The sequence below is a fragment of the Canis aureus genome, chromosome 17 (assembly GCF_053574225.1).
Source record: "Canis aureus isolate CA01 chromosome 17, VMU_Caureus_v.1.0, whole genome shotgun sequence".
Taxonomy (NCBI): Eukaryota; Metazoa; Chordata; class Mammalia; order Carnivora; family Canidae; genus Canis; species Canis aureus.
In genome coordinates, this window is record NC_135627.1 from 29,938,653 (window position 1) to 29,946,731 (window position 8,079).

Genomic DNA, 8,079 nt, shown 5'->3' on the forward strand with positions numbered 1-8,079 from the left:
GAATGAAAGATCATTAATCTTTTACAACAAGGTTTCAAAGTATATTCAGAGCATATTTTGGTCCTGCTCCCTGAATGTTACATTGAGAACATCTGGTGTTTGGGGGAGAAAAAATGAAGTATTAACTTCAGGTTTCCAATAAGTAAAACAAAATAGAATATCATTGAACTCAGGAAACAAATATTTTAATTGAATAGGGGGTATACAATCAATTATATTTCAAAAAGTAACTCAACTGTTCTATTTTTATTATGTAGAGGAATTGAACGAAACTCCATGTCATTTTCTATCCAAGGGCCACTAAACCATTTGCCTAAATAAGAGCAACTGTGATATTGAGAATACAAAAGAGTTTATTTTTAAAAAAATTTTAAAAAGATTTTATTTATTTATTCATGAGAGACGGACAGAGAGAGAGAGAGAGAGAGCAGAGACACAGGCAGAGGAAGAAGTAGGCTCCATGCAGGGAGCCCGACGTGGGACTCCATCCCGGGTCTCCAGGATCACGCCCTGGGCCGAAGGCAGGCGCTAAACCGCTGAGCCATCCAGGGATCCCCCTATAAAAGAATTTAATTAAACATATTTGCCAACTCCATCTTATCATAAAATGAGCAGTATTAATTCCACATGTGAAAAATTCATACCAATCTCCCATATGAATTTTAACTGAAACAAAATAAAAGAAATCGGAATGTAAAATCCACTCTCAATGACAAGATATACGTCCTTTGATGAAAAACAGAAAAGAAATACAAAGCAGTAGGTGGCGTTTGCTGGTTCCAGAACTGGAAGCAGGTAGAGATGGCTTGCAGTTTGGCCTCTAGTGGGTAATAAAAACTAAGTGCCACATAGGAGATGGGACTAAGTGAAAACTCGCAGTCTAAAACTAGGGGCTGCTGTGGGGCTCTCCAGGCCATGAATGAAAGCTTAGAACAGGGGCACCCACCCTTTATGTGAGTCAATGGTTTGAGCTTTCATTAAATTGCATCAATAGGGGGACAAGAGTTGTAAATAGAGCCTAGAAATCAGGCAAAGACTATGCCACCCATGAACTTGATATCTGGATTTGGATTATTTACAGAATCTCTGTTGGTAGAAGATACAAGGAGACCTAACAAAACAAAAATATAAACCGAGAACCACGAACACAGAAAATGAAAAATAGTGAAGTAAAAATACTAGAAATAATACAGTAATTGACTTTAAATCAAATAAACAAAGAAATAGAAAATATATCTACGCTGGACACAAAAATAGAGACAATTAGTCAACAAGGAGAAAATGCTAAGGTTTCCTGCCAGAACACTGAAGAGGGATAAAGAAATTTAAAATACAAAGATTAAAAAAAAAAAAAAAGAAAATACAAAGAGTAGTTAATAATGATGAGAAATGGTTTGAGAGGACTCAACATTCCCTAATTGGGGTTCCAGAAAAATAGAATAGAGGGAATGCCAGGAAAACAATATTTAGAGAATGGGTAATTAATTATTTTTTAAGATTTGTAGAAAGATATGAATATTCAAACCACAAACACTGAGTGCCAAACAGGTCAAACAAAAATAAACCCATGTTTGAACACATCCTGGTGAAAATGCAGGGTCTCAGAGATGGAGAGAGAAATTTCATAAAGTAGTTCCCCTTATCGGCTGCTCTGATTTTGTAGTTTCCTTATCACAACCAACCACTGCCTGGAAGTGGATGATCCCACTTCTGACGATTCATCAGAAGGTCAGTGGTAGCCCAACTATGTCACATATCTGCATCATTCGCCTTACCGTTCCAATGTGCTGCCAAAGCAAGCACATCACCTGACCTCATCTCATCATGTAGGCATTTTATCATCTCACATCAAAACAAGAAGGGTGATTGCAGAACAATGAGATCTTTTTCAGAGGGAGAGAGACCACATTCACATAACTTTTATTACAGTATATGGCTACACTTTTTCTATTTTATTATTACTGTTAATCTCTTGTGCTTAATTTATAAATTAAACTTATCATAGGCATGTACATATAGGAAAAAACATAATGTATGGTATTGGGTACTATCCACAGTTTCAGGTATCTACTGGGGGTCTCGGGACATAAAGAATTCTAGGCTGACAGGTTTGTTTTTTTTTCTTTCAGTACTTTAAACATATTGCTCCACTGTTTTCTCGTTTGCGTTGTTTCTGATTATATCTCTCATGCTTATTTCCATTTGTCTACATGTTATGTGTTTTTTCTCTCAGCCTACTTTTAAGTTCTTTCTTTATGACCGATTTTGAGCACTTTTATCATGATGTGCTTTGGGGCTGTTTTCTTTATGTTTCTTATGCCTGGAGTTAATTGAATTCCTTGAATCTTTGAGTGTATAAATATAATGAAGTTTAGGAAAATTTTGGTCACTATTTCTTCAAATATTTGTTCTGTCTACCACTCTATCCTCTTCTTAAGGGATTCCAATTTTATATATATTAAACCACTTAAAGCTGTCCTACAGCTCACTAAGGTTCTGTTCATTGTTTTGTTTGCTTCCCTATTTAAATTCTCTCTTCTCTCCAAGTTTCATTTTGGATAGTTTATATTGCTATGTCTTCAAGTTTGCTCATATTTTCTTTTATGATGCCTGATAATATTAATCTCCCCCTCACCTCCACCATGTATTGCAGGTTTCATCTCTAGAAGTTTGACATAGGTCCTTTTATGTCTCTATGTAACTTTTGAACATTGAGATGCAGCTATAATAATTATTTTAAAGTTCTGGTATGTTAATTCTAACATCTGTGTCAGTTCTGGGATGGTTTCAACTGATCTATTTATCTCCTCATTTTGAATCAAATTCTCCTGCTTTTTTGCATCCCTGACAAATTTTTATTTGAATCAAAGCACTTTGAATTTGGTCTATTGAATGCTGGATATTTATTCTTGAGCTCTATCTGGGTTGCAGTTAGGTTACTTAGAAACAGTTTGATAGTTTTTGGTCTCACTTTATTTATTTTTTTTTAATTTTTATTTATTTATGATAGTCACACACAGAGAGAGAGAGAGGCAGAGACATAGGCAGAGGGAGAAGCAAGCTCCATGTACCGGGAGCTCGACATGGGATTCGATTCCGGGTCTCCAGGATCACGCCCTGGGCCAAAGGTAGGCCCTAAACCGCTGCGCCACCCAGGGATCCCCTAGTCTCACTTTAAAGATTTGTTGGGGGCAGCCCTGGTGGCGCAGCGGTTTAGCGCCACCTGCAGCCCAGGGTGTGATCCTGGAGACCTGGAATCGAGTCCCGCCTCGGGCTCCCTGCATGGAGCCTGCTTCTCCCTCTGCCTGTGTCTCTGTCTCTGTCTCTGTCTCTCTCTCTCTCTCTCTGTGTCTCTCGTGAATAAATAAATAAAATCGTAAAAAAAAAAAAAAAAGATTTGTTGGGTAGAACTGTACCAGTGCTCCACCTAGGGCTATTTATCCCATACTACTGAGGCAAGACCCTTCTCTATACTTTACCGAATACCCTGTGAGATTTTCTTATCTTTTTGGACAGTATTCTCAGCCCTCCGTGGGCATCAGGTACAATTCCTTCTAATCTTTCTGGTTGGCTCAGGAGCTCCCAGTACTTATCCCACATGTATAGGCTGACCAGAATTCTGCTAAATACACAAGAGGAACCCTCTGCAGATTCAGAGTTCTCTGGATATGTAGCTCTCTCCTTTCAGGTAATCTGCCCTGCAAAATAACTACTTTGGTGTCCCAGAACTATCACTTGTATCTTGTCAACTCCAGGAAGTTTCCAGGTTCTGCATAGTTTCCCCTTTCCTGCAGCATGAATTGGAACCTCTCAAAACACTGATCTTAGGAAATCATAGGACTGACCTTATTTGTTTCTTATTTCACAGATATCACTGTCCCTTATATCTGATATCTAGTATCTTGAAAAACATTGTTCCCTATATTTTGTTCATTTTTTTAGTTGGTTCAGGTGAGAAGGTCAATATGGTCCCTTTTATTCCACCTGGGCTGAAAGGGAAGTCTAATGTTCTCACTAAGTCTTTAATTTCAATTATAATTATTTTTCTAGATTATTTATTGATCAATTTTTAAATATTCCTGGTTCTTTTATTTCTTTACATTTTCTTATTTCTAGATCAATTATATAATTGTTCCTTAAACATTTCAAACACTCTTATTTAATATCCAATAAATCAATTATTTGATGTTGTCAGAGTGTTAATTCCCTTTCAGCTCTTCTAATTGACATTCTTTTATGGTAGCTTCTTTCTTTTGTAAATTTTTAAAGCTTAATTGACTTTATCTTTTAGAGTTTTAAACTTATAGAAAAAATGAGCAGTAAGTACAGAGAATCTCATATATAACCCTCCCCAAGAGTTTTCCCTGTTGTTAACATAATACATTAATGTATTGCATTTGTTTTAACTAATAAAAAAAATGTTGATACCTTATTATCAATTAAAGTCCATAGTTTACTTTAGGATTCACTCTTTGTGTTTTACAGTTCTATGGGTTTTGATAAATGTATACTTTCATGTATCTGTCATTACAGTATTACACAGAATAGTTTCATTGCCCTAAAAACCTTCTGCACCTCCACCTATTCATCTCTCTCTTCCTCTTTTCCCTGAGTCTCTGGCAAACGCTAATCTTCTTACTGTGTCTACAATTTTTCCTTTTCCAGAATTTCATATAGTTGAAATCATACAGTATGTATCCTTTTAAGACTGACTTCTTTCACTTACAATGTCTGTTAAGATTCCTTCATGTCTTTTCATAGCCCGATAGCTCATTTCTTTTTACTGCTGAATAATACCCCATTGTATGAATGTACCACAGTTTACCCATGGTAGTTGCTTCCAAGTTTTGGCAAGAATGAATAAAACTACTCTAAACATCCATGTGGATGTTTTCGTTTGAGCATGTAAGTTTTTGACTCATTTGGTTAAATACATAGAATTGCTAAGTCACGTGGTAAGACTATGTTTAGTTTTGTAAGAAATAGACAAACTGTCTTCCAAAGTGGTTCTCAAAGCTGTATCACTTTTCATTCCCATCAACAATGAATGAGAGTCCCCGTTGCTCCACATCCTCATCAGCATTTGGTATCTTTTGTTAGTGTTTGGATTTTTGCCAACCTAGTAGGGGTGCAGTGGTATCCTGTAGTTGTTTTAATTAGTTGTTTTAATCTTATAATGACATGTGATATTGAGCATTTCTTCAAAGCTTATTTGCCATCTGTATATTTGCTTTGGTGAGGTACCTGTTTATATCTTTTATCCATTTTCCAATTGCATTGGTTATTTTCTCATTATTGAATTTTAATAGTTTTTTGTATATTTTGGATACAGATACTAGTTTTTTTTTAAAGATTTTATTTATTTATTCATGAGAGACACAGAGAGAGACAGGCAGAGACATAAGCAGAGGGAGAAGCGAGCTCCATGCAGGGAGACCCATGCAGGACTTGATTCCGGGACTCCAGGATCACAGCCTGGGCCAAAGGCAGGCGCTCAACCACTGAGCCACCCAGGCATCCCAAATACTAATTTTTTATTATAAGCTGGTGCTTTATCTTTGGGGATGCTGTGAGGTCTAGGTTGAACATGCATTACTACCAACTGGAATTGTGTTTGCTTCTATTATACCCTATGGGGCACCACTGATTCCTATCACTTTAATTTCTTAGCTTGATGTTATCTAGACATCTCTGCTGTAGTAAATTCAAATTCTAAACTCAAATGAGGGCTATCTGTGGTTGTGGGTCCTGAGGAAATTCGTCCCCTGTGCTGAGCAGAAGCTGACCCTGTTAAGTATCCCTGCCATTTCCCTGTTGCAGGGAATAAGCTTTCCAGACCACCCTTTCCCTAAGGACACACTTCTTCAAGACCTTTAGCTGCATGTTGGGTTTTCAGTTCTAGTCTCTCACCTTGCTTAGGCTCGAGGCCTTATTTCCTGAGACCACTAAACTATTAAAACCCAAACCTCTCAGTGAGGTCAATCAGCAAATTTCACCAGGCTAACTGCAGCCTCATGTTCAACTTGAGTCACCACTTTTGTTTTCAATGCCCTCTTAGCATCTGGTCTCTGAGGATTTCTCCAATTTCATAGGGTCTCAGCTATGAAATTCAAAGTGTAGCTTTATTACATTTATCTTCCTAGAATTTTTTATTGAGTTTTTTTTTTACTATGTTTAATCTATACATTGAACAAAACAGGTTATATGCGATTATAACAGCATGCTTTCAATTTATTTTTCACCAGGCAAACAGCCTATCTAAATATCTGCTGGTTATCTCCAAGATGGAATTAATTGAGATGAGTTCAAGAAAATAATACTTTTCTGGTTAATCTCTGTTGAGGGTAGGATCCATATCTGATTTCTCTTTGGATATCTCCCCAATCCTTGCACAGAGTAGGTATGCAATAGCATTATGGCTATCCCCCATATTCAGCAACTAAATCAGATACTTCTGGACACTATGAACTCATGCTCTTAAAGATCTGTGGAGGAGATGAGGGAGTCAAGAACATAATCTCCGAAGGTCACTGGTCCCATAATGAGCCTTTCCAACAGCTCAGCTTACTCCTTTCTCAGAGTACTTAAAAGTACAAGCGAGTGTAAACAGCAAACTGTATTCCTAACAGACATTTTCATCATTCCATAACAACAAAAAATGATTACACTAGAGCATCTCTACCATACTATATATAATATATATAGTACACTATATACTTCTACTATACCATACTATATACTACACTACAATCAGCTCTACTCAAGCTGGTTGAGTCAAACATTTTCTAAAATCGAATGATGAAATGAATGGATGATGTGGCTGACCATTGATGCAGCTAAGCCTAAGAGACCTTTATAAGAAGACTCACTTCTAAGCCAAGAGGTTGGATTTTCACAAGTAATTAAAAATACAGCCCTCAAGTACAGCTGGGCATTTCTATTTGGGGAAGAGTTTGTGAGGCTCAGGAACAATGTTATATATTAATTCCCTGGGAAGGCTTGGTATACAACTACCATACAGGTGTTTCCTGTTGAGACTCCAAGTTCCCATACAAGAACTCAGAGGACAGCTGAGAACAAAACTTTGCCTACTTCATTACATTTGCCCAGTGGTGCTGCATAAAAAAGTCACTGACCAAAAATAACATGTTTAAGTAATGTTCAAGTTGAGATACAAACCAGCAGCAGTCAGGAAATTCAAAATTAAATCTGATCTCCACCCTTCACTTGCCTCATTGTACCCAGGCAGCACCAAGGTCAGAAATTAATTGGAGACACTGCAAAACACACAGCCTGCAATATTTCAGCTCAGTGAGGTCACAAAGAAAACTTAGTTAAAGCCTTATTAGAGCAGTTTACAGGAGCACATTGCTGTGAATATGAAATTAGAGTCTTGCCTTGATGGATGTGTCAACCTACCCCAGGTAATTTGTTGGGAATAATTTGAAAATATAAGTGAACATAATTAAGCTTCTGTTTTACGGTAGTCTGGTCATTTGTCTCCAGGTGCATGCATCTCTGTAGATTTGACATTGAAAATGCCTAGAATATAATGAGACACATTTCAGTCACTCAGTTTTAATATTTGGTCACCTTTGAATTAGAATTGACAATAAAGTTGGAACTAATATTTTTATCCAGATTTTTTCTTCTGGAGAGCCATATGTATAAAATATCAAGGGTTATATCACCATGAAAGTCAGTTGCAGACTGCAGTATGTCCTACAGTGAAGCACTTAAACAATCCTCCCTACAATGAAAGAGGTCAGATTCAAGTGGGATTATAACTGCCCACATCTTTGCTAACCTAGACTAGATTGCTAGACTGTCCTTTAGGTATAGTTGCACTTTTTTTTTTTTTTCCTTAGATAGCTCTCTAATTCCAGGCCAAACTCATTAACTTCTTTCAATTTTATTAGACACTGTTGCTTAATGTTAATTAAACTAGTTTCTTTAAAGAAAATATTTGTTTAAAGAAAGATGAAGAAAAAGACTAAAAGGAAAATAGCTGTGAAAATACCACACAGTACAAGGAATTTGATTTTTTTCATTTAATGTTTAATCATCTATGGTATACTA

General features: G+C 36.7%; 1 long non-coding RNA gene across 1 annotated transcript; it reads right to left on the reverse strand.

Annotated features, from left to right (window-relative positions):
* Nucleotides 1-335: 335 nt before the first annotated feature.
* On the reverse strand, nt 336-7,545 carry LOC144287875 (uncharacterized). Its single transcript, XR_013355682.1, has 2 exons — nt 7,420-7,545; nt 336-557 (listed from the first exon to the last, which is right to left on the reverse strand). It is a non-coding gene; the product is annotated as an uncharacterized LOC144287875 (long non-coding RNA).
* Between the last annotated feature and the right edge of the window lie 534 nt (nt 7,546-8,079).